This window comes from Ctenopharyngodon idella, chromosome 13 (assembly GCF_019924925.1).
Source record: "Ctenopharyngodon idella isolate HZGC_01 chromosome 13, HZGC01, whole genome shotgun sequence".
Taxonomy (NCBI): domain Eukaryota; kingdom Metazoa; phylum Chordata; class Actinopteri; order Cypriniformes; family Xenocyprididae; genus Ctenopharyngodon; species Ctenopharyngodon idella.
Genome location: NC_067232.1, coordinates 4,105,058 through 4,128,732, shown reverse-complemented (window position 1 = coordinate 4,128,732; position 23,675 = coordinate 4,105,058). Strand labels below are relative to the sequence as shown.

At 35.7% G+C, this 23,675-nt stretch overlaps 1 protein-coding gene across 1 annotated transcript in view; it reads right to left on the bottom strand.

The window, feature by feature from the left end:
- Positions 1–22,812, bottom strand: part of cdh23 (cadherin-related 23) — a 271,367-nt gene extending 248,555 nt beyond the window's left edge. The window contains 1 exon segment of the mRNA XM_051916257.1: positions 22,666–22,812. The gene's annotated coding sequence lies outside the window, so the exon portion shown is untranslated.
- Between the last annotated feature and the right edge of the window lie 863 nt (positions 22,813–23,675).

Genomic DNA, 23,675 nt, shown 5'->3' with positions numbered 1-23,675 from the left:
AAGTTAATCTTTAAAAATTGCCATTCAAGACTACATGAGCTAATCTGGACTCCAAAACACCCTCACAGCATTACAATAGTTGCGTGATAAATGCTTAAGTGAGAAGGTATTTGGATGTGTGTTGGCAGAACTTGATCTACCTTCTCAGTATCCATGATTGGATTCATTATTCAGAGGATCTACCTCACCCATGGTCTGTCTGTCTGTCTGTCTGCCTGCCTATCTATCTACAGTATCTCACAGAAGTGAGTACACCCCTCACATTTTTGTAAATATTTTATTATATCTTTTCATGTGAGAACACTGAAGAAATGACACTTTGCTACAATGTAAAGTAGTGAGTGTACAGCTTGTATAACAGTGTAAATTTGCTGTCCCCTCAAAATAACTCAACACACAACCATTAATGTCTAAACCGCTGGCCACAAAAGTGAGTACATCCCTTAGTGAAAATGTCCAAATTGGGCCCAAAGTGTCAATATTTTGTGTGGCCACCATTATTTTGCAGCACTGCCTTAACCCTCTTGGGCATGGAGTTCACCAGAGCTTCACAGGTTGCCACTGGAGTCCTCTTCCACTCCTCCATGACGACATCACAGAGCTGGTGGATGTTAGAGACCTTGTGCCCCTCCACCTACCGTTTGAGGATGCCCCACAGATGCTCAATAGGGTTTAGGTCGCCCTCAGCTTCTTTAGCAAGGCAGTGGTCATCTTGGAGGTGTGTTTGGGGTCGTTATCATGTTGGAATACTGCCCTGCGGCCCAGGGAGGGGATTATGCTCTGCTTTAGTATGTCACAGCACATGTTGGCATTCATGGTTCCCTCAATGAACTGTAGCTCCCCAGTGCCGGCAGCACTCATGCAGCCCCAGACCATGACATTCCCACCACCATGCTTGACTGTAGGCAAGACACACTTGTCTTTGTACTCCTCACCTGGTTGCCGCCACACACGCTTGACACCATCTGAACCAAATAAGTTTATCTTGGTCTCATCAGACCACAGGACATGGTTCCAGTAATCCATGTCCTTAGTCAGCTTGTCTTCAGCAAACTGTTTGCAGGCTTTCTTGTGCATCATCTTTAAAAGAGGCTTCCTTCTGGGACGACAGCCATGCAGACCAATTTGATGCAGTGTGCGGCGTATGGTCTGAGCACTGACAGGCTGACCCCCCACCACTTCAACCTCTGCAGCAATGCTGGCAGCACTCTTACGTCTATTTCCCAAACACAACCTCTGGATATGACGTTGAGCACGTGCACTCAACTTCTTTGGTCGACCATGGCGAGGCCTGTTCTGAGTGAAACCTGTCCTGTTAAACCGCTGTATGGTCTTGGCCACCATGCTGCAGCTCAGTTTCAGGGTCTGGCAATCTTCTTATAGTCTACGCCATCTTTATGTAGCGCAACAGTTCTTTTTTTCAGATCCTCAGAGAGTTCTTTGCCATGAGGTGCCATGTTGAACTTCCAGTGACCAGTATGAGAGAGTGAGAGCGATAACACCAATTTAACACACCTGCTCCCCATTCACACCTGAGACCTTGTAACACTAACGAGTCACATGACACCGGCAAGAGAAAATGGCTAATTGGGCCCAATTTGGACATTTTTACTTAGGGGTGTACTCACTTTTGTGGCCATTTTGTAGACATTAATGGCTGTGTGTTGAGTTATTTTGAGGGGACAGAAAATTTACACTGTTATACAAGTTGTACACTCACTACTTTACATTGTAGCAAAGTGTCATTTCTTCAGTGTAGTCACATGAAAAGATATAATAAAATATTTACAAAAATGTGAGGGGTGTACTCACTTCTGTGAGATACTCTATCTATCTGTCTGTCTGTCTGTCTGTCTATCTATCTATCTATCTATCTATCTATCCATCCACCCATCCATCCATCCATTCATCTATCTTCCAAAGTGTTTGTAAAAGCTCAGTCCTCACAGTTTGTCTAATATAAAAAAGTGTTTGTTTTCAGCTAAGTAAATTACAGTCAAACTGGAAAAGCACACGTCTTCTGTTTGTCCCTGTAGACTCAGTAGCAGGGCACATACTCAACAAAAATACATGAACATTGCAACAAAATGAAATGAGCAAGTTGCATATTATAATGTTTTGGTTAGCATGGCAATCCCTGGTGTGGAATTTGAGCAACAACCTTGGCAGTGAATTGCATTTTGAGAAAAACTGAAGAGACACAAAAAAAGATGAAGAGAAAGAGAGAGTGAGGGAAGGAGAAATAGTCGCATTTGTTTTCATTTGGCGTCTTGCAGTTTCCTGGGTGATATAATAAAAGAGTTCCCTGGCGTCATATAGCAGCACAAACCCTCTCAGTCCACCGTGTATCTGAACATTCTGCCACTGGAAAAGTGCAGTCACATGGGCCCAATACAACTGCTTGTGCTCCAGGGAAATCCAAACAATATATGATGCTTATGCTTTCTGTGAATAGGCATACGGTTTCAGAACAATGTAAAGTAAGTAATGAATGTTTAATGGATGTAATACATCTCAAACATACTGTAATATTCAATAAAAATGCTAGTAGGATGTGGGAGCACTGCTACAAAAAAAATGTGTTTGTAATGAAAAACTAGCTGATCTGAATGATTCCAAAAATTTGATATGTATTTAAATAATAAATATACTAAACTACTAATTTTTTCAATAATTTCTTTTAAAAAAAGCATCATGTTATCATCCTGTAAATATTTTGTTTTTTATTAATTTTATTTAATGAAATTTTGTAGACTTTATATACTTAGCCTAGCTAAAACAGATATATTAAACAAAATTAATTACTTCCAGTTTATTTGTCACATTAACAATGGGAGGTAAATTAACAGACTTTAATAATATATAAGAATTATATCAATTATTTTCCTATAAGAGAAGATAATTACAATAATTTCATTTTTTTAAGAGAAAAAAAAACAATTAAATATAAAAAAAAACCTTTTAAAAAAATACCTCTAACTCAGAGAGGGCTTTTTTTTCAATATGGGATAACAAATGTGAGCGCACATCTGTGAGAAAGTAGCTACTTCTGACTTAGTGACTGTGATGTAGTATTATTGTTTAGGGCTGTAAACAATTTAACTATATTGTCTACTCATTTTTTAATTTTGCATTGTAGCCTGCCTATAAACCCTAAATAATAAAGTAAAAGTTAATATATTTACCTTTGTGCATGTAAAACAACAGAAAAGATTCAGGGCTACATCTCTTTTAGCTTAGGAGCAATTCTCCTGCCATACAGTGCAAAAATAGTAAGAGTAGTATGTTAGTATGCTATTTCAAAAATATAGCCTGAAAGAAAAAAGTTAGCAGCGTGACTCAAATAAGGGTTATATTGACATGGAGCTAAATCTGACTTGGACCCTAACTTCACTCTTTAAACACTCGCCGTCATTAATAACCAATGTGCTTGCTAGTTACATCATCACAGTATGTATTGTACACTCTCTGACCTCTCACATACAAACCTTCAATCCCTCAAAACCCTAACAACATTTATGAATAAAAAAAAAAAAAAGATGTATTCGATGCAGACTCCAAGAAGACCCTAATAAAAACAAGGCCACAATCTGTTCTAATATGAGACAAAAAGATTAAAGAAATTTAGCAAAACCAACAACCTCTAGGCCAAAAATAGTTCCCTACTTTTTTGTTGTAAAACCACTCATGTCTGGTGAAGGAAATTGAAAAAAGGAATGTAATTCATTTTCAAGATGCTTTCAAGCAGCAAATTGGTTGATTACAGTTTGAGAGCCTTGTTTTAAAGTATCAAGCAAAAACTGAAGAGAACTACCAATCAATAAAAAGGTTACTTGCCCACAGGGTTGGTGTGTATAATCCAACTCAGCAAAAATCTTTGAATTATTATTCAAACTTACTGTAATTTTACTAATGAGAAACCCACTGGGCCCTGGGGTCCACATTTCACAGAATGTAGCACTCTTGACGGAGCAACCGCCCCATCATCGCATCCTAAACTAAAACTGCTCCAGCCCAGAGAGACACTTTATATTTCCATTTTGATACTTATTTTATATTGTCGCTGTCGTCATTTTTTTTTTTTTTTCCATAAATCATTACTATTGGTCAACCTTTACATCTGTCTGTGAAAAGTAAAACCAATGAAAAGTATTAAAAAGAGCTTGTAACTAAACCTTGGATCTCCATTGGATCCTCAACCTGTCTGTAAATCCTCGTAACTCCACCCAGCCTCTACCATCGCAGCACGCGATTTGGACCGTCTCTGCTTGAAACATTATATATACACAGGTATAAAGGCTAATGTTTTGTGTATTTGAGGAGCAGAGAAGTGTGTCTTAGTCTAGCATTTGTCATCGGGTCAGACAATTCTGTCTTAAATAGCCTGTACGTAGTACATCATCTTTAATAACATGCAATTTTGGGCAAAAGACAGAAAAAAACTGAGCCTGAAAGTTCATGAAAATGTAATGCGATGCACTTAATGCCTCAGTTGTGGCCGTTCTAATGACGGACAAAACATGTATGTCCGAAATTGTCTGAAATTCGCTAGTCAAAAACATTATAACTCCATTTGAGCTTGATTTTGTTAAAATGTCAATAATATAATGACACATGCAGGTGTCTGACAATATATAAAGCCACAATATCAACTTCAATATTAAACACGGTGTTTAATTATTCAAAAAATACAGGGTTTTCTGGTTTCCGCCCAACAATGACAATATATTATATACAACACCCACTGTCTTCCTTAACTCACCACACACTCTTATAAGGACTAAAGGAACACATCTTGTGTAATTTCTTTGACGTTAAAACACTTTCTTCTATCTCAGCTTAATATGCAAAGACAACTATAAGATTTGGCTGTCACGCCACCAACTAGTTGTGATGCTGTGCACATCCTAATGCAGGTACTGTGACATGAAACACAACTTACACTTCAGTAAACAAACAGAGTATATGAGCCCAAATGTGCTGATGGAATTATGGGAGATTGCCGAATCAGCCCTGTAATATCATGTGAGTGTCATCAGTGTGCATTTGAAGCTTGATCTCAATGGACTCAAATGGGTTGCACTACATGCCAAGAGGTGGACTGAAGGGGAAGTTCACTAAGAATTACAGTAATTGTCTCTGTTGATAGTGTAGTTTATTTGCATGTGCTTTGAGTTGTTTTAGCGCCCAATTCAAAATGAATTATGCAAATCAGATAATGGGGCAAACATGGCCACAGCATTGGGGCTGTTTGCGCAATCTGATCATAATTTGCATAGGTCAATTGCCTTTTTTTCCACAATGTCAGTACTTTGTTGTTACCTGTCTCACGCCACACACACACAATCGATCTGGTTACAATTGCTGCTGTCATGCCCGTGATCACTAGCAAATGCACTCAAACATTCTTTTTTACTGCCTAATTTTTATGGGTGTCAATAGAACCAAGTTAAGCATGCTTATGTTTAGGAACCCAGCACATTCTATAATGAGTATCATTAAGATTGAAAGCATTTATGATGAAAATCTGTAGGTTTTTGCAAAGAAGTATGGTGCAACTAAGTAAATTACTTGAATTACTTACAATGGAAATCTCAATACTTTACAAGTCTTTAAAATACTTCAACATAATATACACTACCGTTCAAAAGTAAGATGTTTTAATGTTTTTGAAAGAATACACTTTATTTGATAAAAAATACAAAAATATATTATTATTATTGTGGGAAAAATATTACTATTCAAAATAACCATTTTTTTATTTTAATATATATGTTAAAATACAATTTATTAATTTCAATTCCTGTGTTTTTTCATTCGAAAAGGAACCTCAGAAAGGATGTTTTAAACAAATTTATAGCTTGAATAATAAACAGGGTTTTACTGAAAAATTCATGCAAGTGCTTTAAGAAAAACACAAGCCTCACAATTCTGCTTATAAAATAGCAGATTTCCAAAGCAACCACTAACATCTTTATTAACTTTCTTTAGCATTTTTCTAACACAAAGAATGTTGATTTGAGAGTGACATTCATTTGAAATTCCTGTTGTGCTGCGCAACACCATAACAATCAAAAAGTGTCTGCAAGAATTATTATGACCTGTATCTTTGCAAGATATTTGACTTTCCACAACACCCTTTGGATTATTGTCACATAATTAGGAGTTTAATCAGTCATTATTCACAATTAAAGGTACGATAAAAACCTTGATAACCCAACAAAGCCATCTGCTGACTGTAATAGGACTACTACATCAATTAACAGCATAAACAACACTATCAAGCTCAATGGGTTATAATTCTTGATGATAACGGTTGATGGCTGTTTGCGGTAAATATATAGGAAGTTATGTTGAGTTCTTTCAAAGCCGGTAGAGTGGGTGAGATCAAATTTATCCAGCGTATCCTTTCCTTACAATGGATTCCAGTGAGATTATGTGTGACAGGACTTAACCTCAGAGAGTACAACACTTCAATTTGTTCTCCTCTGCCCCATCGCTAAGATCAGTGCAAGCTTTTCAGAGTTGCTGGTTCCACATAAGTGACCAACCTCTCATGATCTTATTATCCTGCTGTCTGCACAGGCTAATTATTTTGTGTGTCCTTTTTCCACAATATAATGGGATATTTCTTCTCATTCACTTCTAATGATCAGTAGCAGAGGATTGATTTAAGCAGCTGCAGCTGCAGGGAGAGTGCTGTAGGTAATCACAGTCGTGCATTCAGTATAACTCGACTACAATTGTGATATTGCTTTTACAAATTCTATAAACAAGAAGTTAAAATTGACTAACCTATGTTTTATAATCAATATGGCAAACACCAGGTGAAAATTGTGTCAGATTGCTTAGAAAAGTCTATCTCTAACAAATTTGGTTATGCTAACATACACTTTTGTAATGCTATTAAACCAGAACAGTGATTATGTTGGAGGTCATGCAAAATACTGTGATTATGTTAACGTGATTGTGCTCATAATTAACAATAGCAGTAAAATTATGTGGAGTACTGCAATTTTAACACTACTATACGGTCTTGTATAAGCTCACACTTATTTTTGTTCACAGCATGTACTAGGTGTGGCAGACCGAGACGTGTGACGCTCATTTGGAAAAATGACAGAATAGATAGCCACATTTTACAAACTCTTACTCATGCTTAAGCTTTATGTGACAAACGTGTGTTTGTCACTGTATAGCTAGATTTTTAGAGTATGTTTTACAAGAAAAAACTGTCTTCAGTCTTTCTACTTCAAAACTTCACATTCAATTCAGTGTTACTTGTTTCTTTGTAATTATTTGTGAAATTTACTAGCAATTTCTGAGAAAAAATTGTTACAAAGCCAATTTTTTGTTCCAGTTTATTATAAACACCCTGAAGTTGACCTATTTTATGTACACCATTCAAGTTTGTGGTCAGTAAGATTTTTTCTTTTAAAGAAATTAACACTTTTATTCAGCAAGGATGCATTAAATTGATCAAAACTGACAGTAAAAATAAATACTTTTTTTTTTTTTTACTATCGATTCATTAATTCCTATGCTATATACAAACTTAATGGAGTTCACATCAACGAAAGCAACAGATAAGAGCTGCATTTTATTTATTATCATCACATTTATTAGCTAATTTCAAGATCAAAGACCGCAATAGGAGAGAGCGACATCAGCACTAGTAAGATCATTCAGTCTCACTACTTTTAAAGGGTTAGTTCACCCAAACATGAAATTTCTGTCATTTATTACTCACCCTCATGTCGTCCCAAACCCGTAAGACCTTCGTTCATCTTCGGTACACAAATTAATATATTTTTGATGAAATCCGAGGGTATTTGATCCACACATAGGCAGCAATGACATTGCACCTTTTGAGGTCCAGAAAGGTACAAAAGACATCGTTAAAACCATCGACGTGACTACAGTGGTTCAACCTTAATGTTATGAAGCAATGAGAATACTTTTTGTGCGCAAAAACAGAACAAAAATATCTTTTTTCAACAAATTCATCTGTCCCGTCATACTGCTATGCTATTTCTGTTGCAGAGTTTCAGTGTTTATGTCTGAATGCGGGCTCACACATGCATCGTGCTGCTCACGTGACCAGAGCCAGCCAATACAGAGCCGCCGTTCGGACATAAACACTGAAGCTCTGCGACGAAAATAGCGTAGCAGTATGACAGGGGACAGATGAATTTGTTGAATAAAGTCGTTATTTTTGCACAAAAAGTATTCTTGTCGCTTCATAAAATTAAGGTTGAACCACTGTAGTCACATCGATGGTTTTAACGATGTCTTTAGTACCTTTCTGGACCTCAAAAGGTGCAATGTCTTTGCTGCTTATGTGTGGATCAAATACTCTCGGATTTCATCAAAAATATCTTAATTTGTGCTCCGAAGACAAACTAAGGTCTTACGGGTTTGGGACGACATGAGGGAGAGTACTTAAATCCGTCTCGAAAATATTTCAGAGGGCACTTACACCTGGCCTCTTTACGATCAGATAGCTATCCAATCAGAGAAAATGCATGTAGTGCCAGGTGTAAACATGCCCTAAGAATCCTGAACAAAAAATGTATCACGGTTTCCACAAAAATATTAAGTAGCACAACTGTTTTCAACATTGATAACATATTAAAATATATTCAAACAGAAAATAGTTCTTCTTTTAAAAACATTAAAAAATGTTTTTAATACGACCCAAAACTTTAAGTATTACGACAAAAATGAGGATGGCTACAGGAATTGACAAAACATTTTAAACAGGCAAATAAAACCAAAAACAAAGAGATCTGTTGAATTTGCAACTACACATTTCGTGTTGTGGGTACAAAAGCATATTTCTTAGCGAATAACTGAAATATTAGCAAGTAGCATGTAAACGGGATTGCAGATATAAACCAATAGTTTGATTATTGCCAATATTTAGAATACCAAATTTATATGACATGGGTAAACCTCTTCAATCCTGTTTAGATGCATTATTTCATTTATCCACTAGGAGTTGTGTTTTTATGCTGTAAAATAGGTAGCCTTTAAGGTCCTCTAGCATATACAGACCAGTTTGTTGGTCTCCCTCATTTTATAGAAACAACCATTCTGGAGAGCTCAGGAAGCAAAGTTTATGCATATAGCTTTATACGACATAGACATCATGTTTTAATGATGGTCAGAAGCATAGACTTCTGTTCCACCATGTTTTCAAACCCGATTATGAGCATTAAACCTGCAGAATATGCACACCTGTGTCAGAGTGGAAGAAATACGATTAAACCGTATACATGCGATTAAACTCCACATATTAGACTGTGATTATGTTTACTGTAATTATGAGCTTAATCACATTAACATAATCACAGTATTCAGTGTACATGAGCTCCAACTTAATCTCATTATATGTAAACGCAGCCAGCAAGTGTGTGAATGAATGTGTGCTGCATTTAGGTGTTCAATTGTGTGTGTGTGTCTGAACTAAACAGGCAGACTGCCAACTTGCAATACAGTAAATGCAGCAGGAGACACTACAAGACACGTGTGTGTTAGCATCTTCTTGCTGTGCTTTTCACATTTATGAGAGTGAATAATGTGTTTGTGTATGTGTGTGTGTTTGGCGACCTGTAGAGACGGTAATTACTGCGACAGGATGGGGCCCCAGCGAGACACCATGCTGCAGTTCATCCTGTCACTATCGCTCAAGCATGTCTTCTCCTCCAGCCACAACCGTGTGAGGTCTCATCTCTGCACTCTCTTTATTTTATTTATTTATTTTGTTCTTACAACTTTTTTATTATTAATTTCTCTTTCTCTAACTGCAGAACTAAATGAATTAGTCTCCTGTAGAGTGAGAGAGTGGAGCAGGCTAGCGTGTACGTCTCTAGCGTCTATAGCTGAAACCAAGCTGAAATCCACCGCTGATATGCTAAGTGTGAATGGCATCACTTCACAGCGATCCATCCTTGAAAAATACCAAAAAAATCTGACAGGAGCTTCATAGCCACTTTATTGTAAAACTAATCCATATGAATTGAGCAGTTTAGTAAAAAAAAAAAAAATTCTGAAGAGACTCGATCACTTTATATGAAGAGCAAATTGAATTTAGATGGGGGACGTTTTAAAGGAATTAAATAATTATTCCCCCGGTTTCACAGACAAGGCTTAAGCTAGTCCTAGACTAAAATGCATGTTTGAGCTGTTTTAACTGAAAGCAACTTGCACTGACATGTCTTAAAATATGTCAGTGCCATTGTTTTGTCTCAAGATGCACACCAGTAATGTTTTTTTCTAGGGTATGTTTATAAAAACTACTTAAATATCCTAATTGAACTAAGGCCTAATCCTGGCTTAGGCTAAGCCCTGTCTGTGAAACCAGGCCATTAAGTATTAAAAGAATTAAGGGAATAAATAAAAGTTAAAACGCTAAAATAAGTTGTACTGCATTTGTGAAGTAATCAATTGAAACTATTTGCAAATAATACTATTTTGTTTTAAAATATGCACACGTTCACTCTTACTGATATCTGATATGTCGAAAATGAAAACATTTCTTGTCTTGTCGCATTCATCAGTTATGAGTTACATGAATCAAATATAAATTATACCGTATTTTACATTCAAAACAGTGTCATTTCTTAAAAAGTTGAGTTGCTTGCATCCCTCGATATAAGTGTCAGTCGTTCAACATTCATCTCATAAAACAGTTAAATATTAATGTTTAGCTGCTACTTTCCTCATCTTCTGTAAACAGTAAGACCCGCCTTCTTTGATTTGATTGGCCATCTCACTCATTTTGACATTGACGAGCACTGTTAAACTGTTGAGGTAGAGCAACCTAAAAACTTTTAAAACTTTTTGTCATCTAAATAACAAACAGAGCTGCGCATAATAGGGTGCAGCAGAGCAGCATCATATCAAATATTGAGGGACAATTTGGCTATTTCTAATTTTTGGGGAGACTTGTCCCTCTAAATGTCTGTAGTGGTTATATATCTAACATGTACTTTACATTTCATACAATTATATGTATCATATCTTCTACATTTAAAATTTATAATGAACGACTGCTATACAAAGAGTCAAAAGCACATCTTAGGACTACCTAATGAAGAGGAAGCTGCCTCTTTTCCAGATGTTGATAGTGGAAGCTAGCGTCAGAACTAAGCCCTTTTTGCATGGCATTTCATGTTAAATGTATTTAAATAGGGATGCACTGAAATTTCTGAATATATATATTTTTATTTTATTTTATTTATTTGTTTTTATTATTTTTTTTGGTCAATTTTGATTTCATTTAGATTTTTAAAACCTTTCTGTTATGATTGCCTGCTACACTTCTGTAATATATTTTCCATTCTTTTTTACAAACTGAGGGATGCTGACATCTTATTTTGTGTTAATTGACACCATTAAACCATTTCATAGAGATTAAGTTGTATTCTAAGGGTCCACAATGAACCTTTTGACCACACCTGCCAATAGTAACTGAATGGAGAAAATTTTGCTTTTTTATTATTTTTTATATATACAGTACAAGAAGTTTGAAAACTGTTAATTTAAACTGAAATATTTCATGATATTATAGTTTTTACTGAATCAAATAAATGCAGCCTAATATATATATATATATATATATATATATATATATATATATATATACACACACACAGGTTCAAACATTCACTGATGCTCCAGAAGGAAACACGATGCATTAAGAGTCAGGGGTGAAAACTTTTGAACAGGATGAAGATGTCCAAATTTTTCTTATTTTGTTTAAATATCAATTTTCTTCACTGAGTACTGCCCTTTGGAAGCAACAGAAGATTCATGTTTCCCGGAGACAAATTAAATACAATTTACCTTGATCTTCAAATTCAAAGTTTTCACCCCCCGGCTCTTAATGCATCGTGTTTCCGTCTGGAGCATCAGTGAATGTTTGAAACTTTTTTAATAGTTGTGTTTGAGTCCCTCAATTGTCCTCAGTGTGAAAAGACGGATCTCAAAATCATACAGTCACTGCTAGAAAGGGTTCAAATATGCAAAAAATGCTTGAAATCTGAAGAATCTGCAGGACCTGGAGGATTTTTCTGAAGAACGCTGGGCAATTTAACTGCTCAGAACAAACAAGGGACTCAATAACAATCACCACAAAACAAAAAAACAGTCGTAGATCATCCAGGTAACCACACACCGTATTAGGAATCAATGGTTCACAAACTTTTGAATGGGGTCATTTGAATAAATTCAGCTATTTTTTTGTCTTGTTAATTATATGTAAACATCTTTTATGTAAAATATCTTACTCAGGACAGTACTAAATAAAAAATAACATGCATTTTGTATTATCTCTTTTATTTTGTTAAAATTTTTCACATTTTCACAGATTCTGCAACAGGGTTCACAAACTTTCAAGTGGCACTGTATATTTATATATATATATATATATATATATATATATATATATACACCCCCCCCCCCCCCCCCCCATGTTGTCATTCATATTGCCTGCCTACATCAGTGAGATTTACATTATCAATCTGTTCAATTTAAAAAAAAATCCTTTGAAAGTTTGACTTATTAACAAAAGTGGTACTCACAATTTAAAAAACAGCACAGTCTCAGAAACCTATGGTTCATGTGTAAAAAAAATGACTTGTGAAAGATACATGCAAGTCTGAATCACAACAGATCAAACATGCTCACCAAAGTGAGAGGAATATGAAATTTGTGAGGTCAGAGAACATTGAGTTTTGAGTATTAAATGGTTTGTGGTGTCTAATATGTTCAACATGTTTCAGTGCTGTGCGCTGACTCTGACTTTATGTGCAGCAAAACTTTGAGGCAGGAGAGACAAGCTCACTGCGCCGACAAAATGCCTAAATCAATAACCTGTCAGAGGAGAGGAGAGCTGGAGAAGGACTGATATTCTCTCTCTTGCTCCCTCTGCCTCTATCTTTTCCTTTCTGCCTCATCCCTCTCTCCACAGAGAGTTTGTTATAGGTTTCCTGTATTATTGCATTGCAAAACAAACTGTCAGAATTCTCAGAGATGGAGAGAGAGAGACGGAGAGAGAAAGAGAGGGCAGCTGTTGTGTTGTGAAGAGGTCCACTACTACAATAAACCCATGAGACAGGGAAACCTGCAGCTTGTCTGACAGCATACAGATAAAACAATACAAAGATGTAGAAACTCCTTACTTCCAGCATCACATGCTCTGTTTATCAGAAGTGAGGTATGTTCCGTAGGTGAATACAGTGTCATTTTTGAGCCACTAGCAAAATCAAATGAAGTGCCAAACTTCATGCAATTGGTTAAGAGAGAACAATAATTTGAAAGGGAACAAATATGGCTCTCAAGTCTGAAGGAACATTTGTGAACAATCTGAACAAACATTGCATTTCAGTCTATTTCTAGTACCATTAGGATGTTCTGTATTGTGACATTTTTACAACAATAAAATTTATGTAGACCAATGTCCATTTACAAGTTGTTTCTTTAAATTCTGGTCTACTGATAATATATTTAGATTTCAAAATAATTACTAATATTATTACTTTTGTTGCTGTTATTATTAAAATATTCATAATGTATATATATTATGTTTTATTGTTGCAGTATAATGAGTCTGCAGTTTTTTCTCGTCAAAAATCAGAAATAAAACAATAATTAAAAACCAGTGTTGCATATTTGTTATTTGACAAGTAAACATAAAAAAAATCTGTATAAAAATAATAATAATCAAACATTAATACAGGTCAAACTAATATTAAGCACACTCTATTCGTATTACTGTAATACAAAAAAAAAAAAAAAAACTTCCACTGATATATAACTTAAACTGTTAAGTAATCAACATCATGGTAGTACTTGTTTAACAAACTAATTTATTCTGCTTTTAAATAAAAATGACAGTAATGAGAATGAGAATGTAAAAAAAAATTACAAAAAGCATTTAAATATCATGAATATAATGTTATGAAAAACATTAATGGTCTATAAAATATTTAATTTTATCATGCAAAATATATATGTACTTTATTTAACGTGCTTTGCCTTTTTTTTTTTTCTTCATTAGAGGATTATAAACAGTGACATTTATGATTAAAAGATCCAAAAAAATGGGTTTACTGTTGTTTGTGTACACACACACACACACACACACCCAGACAAACATTCCCAAGGCTGCATTCTGTACATAAATACCAACAACAAGGATTTGTCACGCTGTAAAGCTAACACTGAATGGGGTATTATGACCGGCCTCCGTCAGATTATTTATGAGCGGGGCTGTAATTGAACACTGCAAATCCTACAGCTTTGAGTTATGGATGAACAGGAGAGGGCGTTCGCAAGTGTTCTCCATATGCTCCTCTCTCACGCGCGCTCTTCACAAACTTTACAGATTCATACCTGCTTATTTACACAGGACCTCAAAATACACACATATGTGACACTTGTAGTCAAAACATGAAATTTAACACATCAATTACCATTACTGAATCATTTAATCATTCAGGGTAAATAAAAATAAAATAAGGAAACATACGTTTTCATAGGCTATAACAATTAATCCGCTTGTGTTGAATTCACCAAGGGGCCAGGAGGCCCTAGTGGTCAGTTCATACTGTACGAGCCAAGGGTTAAGTCCCTTTATATAACACACTTTACAAATGGAAATGCGAATAGGAACTTTGCAATTTCTTCATACATTTTCTTCATCTACTTATATTACTTTCTCATATTACTTTCTTCAACTAAGCACAAAGCGAGAAATCTTAAAGTTTACCCAGTGAATGAAGACTAAAACGATCCACTGAAGTAGTACAAACAGAGCAAAAGATGGTTCACCGATCTTCCCTCCAGTGAGCTGTTTACCATTTTGATGGGTCACAAAGTCAAACTTTTAGTGAGTTGAATTTGATAACTGGATTAGTACAATTCATCATCCAGACAGGTTTTGAGAACTAGTTAAACTGATTCATTGAAAATATCTTCTTTAAAAGTACAATCAAGCATTTTAAGCTTAAAGAGGTCATGAACTGCATTATTTTATTATTTTATAATGTTTCCTGAGGTGCACTTATAATGTTAGTATGATTTTTACATGAAAAATTGTCATAATTTAGAAATAAAAGGCATTTTTCCTACCCTGATTTTAGCCCTCTGATTTGAACGCTGTTTTAAGGGGCGTGTCTGCTGTGAGACTTCAGTGTAAACACCCACTGCTGTGATTGGCTAACATCTTTGCATATAAAATAGCTAAGTATTACATGTGGAACTCTCTCGAAAACTTTTAGCATGTTTTTACTATTACAGCTCTCAAGGTTAACTAATTGTGAAAAGTGTTGATTATAGCATTACACTTAAATCTATGGCATTATATTTAGATTGTGGCATGAAATCACAGACATGTTGTTGAGCGCTTGAATGCAGTGATCGCAATATTGCAACTCTATTTCTGCACACTAATGAATGCTTTTATCCTAATTAACAGTGCAAACATGATGTAAATAAGAGATTTGTTGAATATAACAGGAGTTTTGGCGAGAGTCCAGAACTCAGTCACTGATAAACTTGCGCTGTTTGATTGACAGCTCCAGCAATTGAATTTAATCACAGTTTAAATAACAGATTATTTTCATCATACTAAGAGAAACAATGTGAAGTTGACCGTTTAGTCACTGGTTTGATTTACTGACACATAGACAAAGAACATCTGACTGTACATGAATCACTACATATCAGAAATCACCAATCACAGATCAGGCATTAGAATTAACAGTTACTTACATGTTGTCGGATTACTGTCAAGTAATATCATTTTGCAAAGCCTGAACCAAAATTGCGACCGATTTACCAAAGAATCCACAGTGAAATGTACTGAATAAAAATAAATAACGCTCAACTGAGACATTCACATTGTTGAAAATAAACAATCATATTCCTAGCATTAGGATCCATTGAAACGTAATGTTATTTTTAGTCCTGTATCCTGATCCTCTTCTCTCCTCGTCATCTCACTAACACACCAGTGGGCAGGGCTAACATTGCAATGGTGAAGTAGGCATTGATTTTCTTCTGCAGAAGTGGTCTTTCACCTGTCATAGATAGGCACATTCCACAACGAGTCGTATTCTGGGTTTGGTTACAATAAAAGCTGTTTTTGGACTAACAAGGAAGTTTTCAGTTCTGAAACTTACAGGATATTCTTATAGAATCATGACCTCTTACATGTCAAAAGCTTAAGGAAAATTTGATTTCTCAGTTCATGACCACTTTAATACTTCTATTCAGATTTCATTCACCCTAAAAAATGAAATTTCTGTCTTCATTAGTGGTTCAACGGATCACAAAACTCACGGTTCGGATCATATCACGGTTATTAAGTCACGGATCGGATCATTTTTCGGATCAGCTCAAAAAAAAAATTGGGGGGTGTGGGGTAACTTTGCATTTATTACTTAGCCCACTTTAACTACTCCGATATCACAGCAGAAACTACTAGCCTAATACATTATTAAAGGCAAGTGAACAGACTGTAAAAAAAGAACAAATACTGTACACCAATTACAAGCATAGATAAATATAACAAAGTTACAAATAAAGTATGAGGTCTAACTGTAGTATTAATTTTCGTGTACAGAAATGTAATAATTAAATGTAAAATGACACTGTTCACTGTATAAATTTAATATAGATTAATCTTTGTTAAAGCTGTGTTTTGTTGTTTGATTTACATGACAGACAACAGCAGGTAGGCCTATTTATAGGCTGCTGTCACTTTAAGAGTAAGACCCCATGCACGCACACATCCGATAGATACACATCCGAATTTTCACCTCATTCACTTAAGACATAACTGAATGTGTTTATGAGAATACTTGCCGAGAGGGGTATTTTGACGGACATAATGCGTGTATGTGTCCATCCAAGTGCATTGAGGACGCGAAAGAGAAATCAATTTGGACTTCGCGAGCTATCTGAACCACCTCTCTCTCTGTGTGTGCGCACGAGCCTTGTATGTGTGTCTGTGCGCACCGATAACAGCGTGGCGTGCGATAGCGAATTAAATCCTCTTTTGCCTCTTCTAGCACTGGAATGGTTTTATGTCTATTTAATGTGTACACTAGCAAGACAAAACACGTGCAAATGAACCGTGGGGATTGGTCCATACGGATCACGGATCAACAACGATCCGTTAAACCACTAGTCTTCATCTACTTATATTTATTTATAGTTATATTCTACTTATATTACTTTCTCATGTATTTCTTATTGTGTCAAAAATCAGAAATAAAAAAACGGAGTGTCTATTTACACTAAGTGCAAATAGCGTCCCTTGTTGGCAAATGCTATTTACACTACCAATGTCTGGTTGGGCCACTCAAGTTTTAAAAAAGACACGCAGAATTCAACGTCTGCAGTGGCAAAGCAGTAGCGAGTAAGGCTTGCAGACCTGGCTTTTAACGCAATCGACACGGGTTCGAATCCGCCTTTTGCCGAGCTCGCATTTATTTTCAATAAAAATATAAATAATGTTCTAAAAGTGGAAATAAACAGCGAACGAGCGTTTTTAATAATATTAAAAGTGTTTATTGGGTAGGGTTAGGTGAAGGTGTAGGGAGGGTTTTTATTCTCCCAATAGGGCAGCATCCATTTATTCATTTTAATAAATATAATAATTTACACTCTATGATATTACATCCTGTTAATGTACAAAAATACTGAGGTGCAAACATAGTATCTGCCAATATAAAGTACAGATAGCATCTAATTACAATTTATTATTATTGCAAAGAACTGATATTTTTACACAATGTAAATAGAATCTATCGCTATTTTCACCTAGTGTAAATAGCATCTACAGCTATTTGCACTTAATGTAAATAGCATATATCGCTAAGAAAATATGCTATTTTCACTTAGTGTAAATAGCATCTATCGCTAAAACTAGTGTTGCGTATTGGTTATCAGACAAGTAAACAAAAATTATCTAAAAAATCAAAATAATGAAATATTAACATTAATATCAGTTGAACTAATATTAATCAATATTAATATTCGTTTTATTAGTTTTGCAAACTGGATCAACTGAATCACTGAAAAAAAAATCTCATTCAATTGAACCATTAACTCACGAATCAGGGCAAACTAGGGTGGATGTTAAGATTTTTACTAAAAACTTTGGTTTATTTCTCACACAAAACTATTCAGAAGACTTGTAATAGTGCTCAAGTCATACAGCCCTAGTCTTTATTCACAATTATATTGAAAAAGTGCTCAAAATATTCTTCATAAATTAATTTTTTGTTACACAGAATAAAGTAAGTTACACTGGTTTGGAACAACATAAGCATGAATAAATAATAACAGAATTATCATTGTTGGGTGAACTGAAGCCAGCTCTGAAGTCTGTTACCATCATAAAGCACACGAGCAACCATTAGTTCACCCTCTCTGACTGAACAAACAGCTTGTTCTTAAGAGCATCATGTCACATTCACATCTGTGCTCAATTAAAATCTCAATCACTCATAATGGCGAGAGGTGTTTAGCTCCAAAACAGTATATGGAGAAGATCAATGAGGTCAAAAATATCAAGAAGGACATAATCTAAGGCTATAGCTTGCTACTATGTATACTGTGAAGTGTGAACATTTATCAGCCTGGCCAAAATATCAGTTTATCCCTATTGTGAAGTATACAGTATGCTATTCAATGCTGAATACAGAATATGCATTTGGCTTGATGGGAGGGTCCTGTCCAAAATTCACTCTCCTCTCCTTCTGCACCCCTCATCTTCTCTAGTCTGTCCCTCTGACCTCTCTACGTTCTGCCTGACTGACCCTCCTGATTTAATGACCTCGCACAGACGGGACACTCAGATAGAATGGGTGAGAAGGACAGCGAGAAAGTGAATGGGAGCCAAAAGCTAAAACCAGCGGAATAGGATTCATTGCTGCTTACAGATCAGAATTCTCACATTTTATCCTTCAGATTCATCTTTTATTTTCTTCATCTGTTCGTCACTGTATCTGCAATTCATTCCTCTCTCCTTCTCCGATACAGCCATTCATTTCAGCCTGTCACTCAAAATACCTGTCCCATCCCAAGCCTTCATTTCAAATGATCATCCCTCTCTCCCTCTCTCTTCCTCTTTACTCGTTTTCAGAGTGGATATGAAAGGAGTGACAGACATGCCGAGTGAGAAAGCGTGGCAAAGGAGCCAGAAGATTCTATATCAAACAGAAACACTTGTGCACGCACACAAACACACCTCCGCCGAGCATTCATCATTTTTTGTTATTCCAACAAAGCTAATGCAACCAAAGTCCTTATGATGTCACTCTGATGTATAAACTGACATTCTCTCCTCACAAACTCATCAAGAATTCAGACCAGCCATAATACCTTCATGACACTTCAGCCCAAATCATTTTAGCCTAAATTCATCATGGTTTTATAGCCAAAAATTATAAAAAGGTCAATGGCACTAGTGAGCTGTCTTGCTGTCTACTGCCTACATAGGCATCTAAACTGGAATAGAACATGAACTTATGAGAGGGTTGAAGCAACAGTTATACAAATAGCATTGCTCACGTGCTAAAAGTTGATTTCATTTGTTTTCAAAATTGAGTTTGGAGTTAGCATGTTGCCAAGCCAATGACACAATATTTTATTAACCATAAAAAAAGATATAGCACACACAAATATTAGATAAAAAGTCATTTTTTTATAGACTGATGGTATATATATATATATATATATATATATACCTTCACTGATGCATTGTGGCATTGCCTTCTCAGCACAGGTTGCATAATGCTGCCAAAAAATGCCCTAAAAAAAGTTATATCATCAACCTTTTGAAAAGCCTTCATCTTGAGTGCACCTATGATGCTTTAAAATGCAGCTCACAAGTTTTGGAACAGAGCTCATGCCTTTTATATGAAAGTTGTTCCAATGTTCCCAAACTGATCAACAGTTGAAAGGCAAGTCTAAAAAACAGAGAACTGGAGAACTATGTCTTTGTAATCAATAAGTTCACTGAGTTCACCAGAACCAAAAGGGACCAAAAGGTGAACAATCTCAAATGTACAAAGTCAGTGAGGTATACAGTATCTCATCACAGCTCAAAGCAGTTTATTTAGCTCTGTGAGGCAAAAAAAAGACAACTATACGCACTTCATAATGTCAGACCCTCATAAGAGCATGACGGGGGACAAACAAATGAGCAAATTGAAACAAGCCCTTTGGAGTGGATCACTCTAGCGCACTTCTGCATGCACAGGTGATCAGATCTGCTGTCCATCTGGAACTCCATATGCATGCTGATAATATACATCACAAATTACCTCCTGCCACCACACAACATTATAAACTCTTGATGTCACTAATGGTATGCCAGCCATTCCTCTTTCATCAGTGTCACCATCAGTCATATCACATTAAATGCGGTTATCAGTTGACACGCTGTTTTATTTGGTTCTTCGATAAGTTCCCGGGGGTGAAACCCCTCACGAGCTTCTCGTGCACTCATGGCAACACGCTAGTTCACCCTCACGAGCTCGTATGACATATGAATAAATAACGACACGCGCAGCAGGCTCGCGCACCGCTACCCGATACGCGCAAACACTTACGCAAAAAACTAATAAACATACAAAGATTTAAAATAAATAAACCCTTAAAAGCTAATAAAACACATTAATGAAACATTATAGGACACAACACATAGAAACTCAATGGCCAACTGACAGCATGGATTAAGATTAGTTGCATCATTGTTGTTTAATTTTCTAACATGTCTAGTTGACAGTTAAGTAATATTATCAATAAAATTAGCGGTTATGTAAACTTATAAACAGTTTTCCAGAGTAAGTCAAAGAGTCAGCGCTCTTACCTGCTTCCTCCTCCTGATCAGTCCGGCCCGTGCGCTCTTTACAACCGACCAACCAACCGCTGATCCTGCTGCTGTGAGAGTGCTGATGCTCCGCGCGCTTACCCTCCCTGCGCGCGCGCTCTCTCTCTCTCTCTCTCTCTCTCGCATCATCATGTTGCGGTTTCAAGTTTAAAACAAGTTGAATGCTGCATGACTGATCAGCATCGTCGAGCGTCATTTATCATCTTCAAATGAAGCTTGCTAGAAATGTCATTTTGCATATCACTGCATTTCAACAGTAAAATGATCATTCATCTCTTATCATATAAACGTCCAAATGTTTTGTTTTCTTGATTAAACAAATTTAATCATATAGTATATTATATAATATAAAGACTATTATATAATAAAAGTGTATTATAATAATATAACACAATAATAATATATAATTGATATAAACAATTTTTAATAATATAATGTAATATATAATCCGATGCTGCTTTGTAAAAAAAAAAAAAAAAAAAAAGTTGAACCCCAAATTTTGTAAAAAAAAAATAAAAAATAAAAAAAATAAAAAAAAAGTTCCTTTAAATGTAGTAAAGTTTGTGTACATCTTATTTGCTATATTATATTATGTTATTTTATTATAATTTTATAACCAGGGTGAGAATTATTCAATGACTTTCAGAGGGGGCGACTTTTAAAATGAATTTCTGCCAGTATTGTGAATTGTATCAAAGATGATTCACAAAAACACTATTTATTGTGATATGTATAAATTCATGTATTTGTGTCGTGCAAAATTATAATGAAGTAATAAACAATGTACTTCTATGTTTTATTGATATAGCCTACAGTTCAATGCTGATTAATGGAAAGATCTCGAGCGGCGAAACTCTTCCAAACCCCTCGATAATTCGCACCCTGATTGTAAGGGCAAATGGGCCCCCTTTTGTCATTTTATATTATATTATATTATATTATATAGATTTTTTTTCTAAGCGCAGCTGGGACTGTCGGGTTCACCTGCTTTGCTGCCATCATGTGGACTTCATCATATTACTAGGTGATCATTTACTCACCCTAGTGCAGGGGTGTTCAGTCCTGCTCCTGGAGGGCCACTGTCTTGCAGAGTTTAGCTCCAACCCCAATAAAACACACCTGAACCAGCTAATCAAGGTTTTTAGGTATACAGGAAACTTCCAAGCAGGTGTGATGTGTTAAGTTGGAGCTAAACTCTGCTAGGACAGTGGCCCTCCAGGGCCGAGTTTGGACACTCCTGCCCTAGTGGTACTATTTCAGCAAGGCTTCTGAGAATTTAACCCAGTAAAAGTGGATAATTTATACTACCAGGCTATGAAACAAATTACCACAAAGAGTAATCCGCGTTGTGTGAGGGAACAGATCAAAATTCAAACGATTTCGCATATTTGTTCGTGTAGTTGTTCAGTTAAACGAGATTTTGTTCTTCGTCTTCTGGCAGGTTGCCGGGGTTTTTTTGTTCAATTAAAAATGGCGCCTTGTTATGTTTGCTTCAAACTTTCTCAACCTATTGGTTCTGATTGTCACGTGACCGATCATAAAATTAAATAATTTGTCTGTTTATTCTCGCGTAAATGGTTACACAAGGCATTTAATATAACATACATAGTGTAGACCTATATTTTATTATACTTTTAGATATTTTTACATATTATATTGCATCCGCTTAAAGATTTGTTATAGGCCTACCAATCTAAAGCCTAAAAATTCAAATCTCAGAAGAGTGATTCATGAAGCGAAGAGTTACTTACCAGTATCCTATACCACCAGAGATTGTAATTATTAAAGCGGCTTTGGTACCACACTGAACAAGTCAGTTTGCCTCAGGGACACGTTAAATGACTTAACTGCCTCAGGCTCAGAGTTTTAGTGTGTTTGCTTGACACTCTACTTCCCTCTGCTGGACATGCTTTTAAATGACTGGAAGAAAGAGGGAAAATACGGCCTAGTATTTGGACGAGCAAGAAAAAGACTTTAATCAAGTATGTGATGTAACTTTATATAGATCAAAGACTTGTATCTCAAATGGAGAAACATCAGAGAGCATTAAAATGTTTATTTTAAATGAGTTCAATATTCTTAACGCTTGCTGCTTACAGAACTATCCTTTTCCTCTGGTAGACATATAATGATTATTATAATTTCTTATGTACCGCTGCTATACAATTTTTAGCTATTATAGAATGTTGGCCAAAACGTCAGGCTGATTTATCTATGTTATTATTAAATGCATACATATATTAGATTTAATTTACAATATTTAATTTTACAGTGCATGGAAGTTTAAGGTTTTTATGTTTGGATGAAGAATTTAATCTGTAAATGCTCTTGTTTTAATGAACAATACATAACATTTAAGTTATAAACTTTAATGAGATGGTTGTTTGTAGTGTACTGTGTAAAGAACACAAGAGGGCAGCAGCAGTTCATCATGAGGATGCAGATCTATCTGCAGCCCTGTGATGAGGAAGGAACTGGAGCAGAATAGGAGGATCAGCACAGAGTTTAGGAGAACCATATGCAGGATTTCATTAGGCCGTATCACTTAGTACTCCGGAATACTTTATTCTGATTGGTCAAAACCATTGTGCTGTCAAAGACGTAAAAGATGATGCGAAAATGAGATTATCCAGCTTATTACACGGCTACTCACCAAATAAATAATGAGAAAAACAATGTATTTTAGTCCAGTAGGTAGCATGGGGATAGATGCCCCCCGTTAGAATAATTTGGATTTACTTTTAAACTGTAACATATTTAG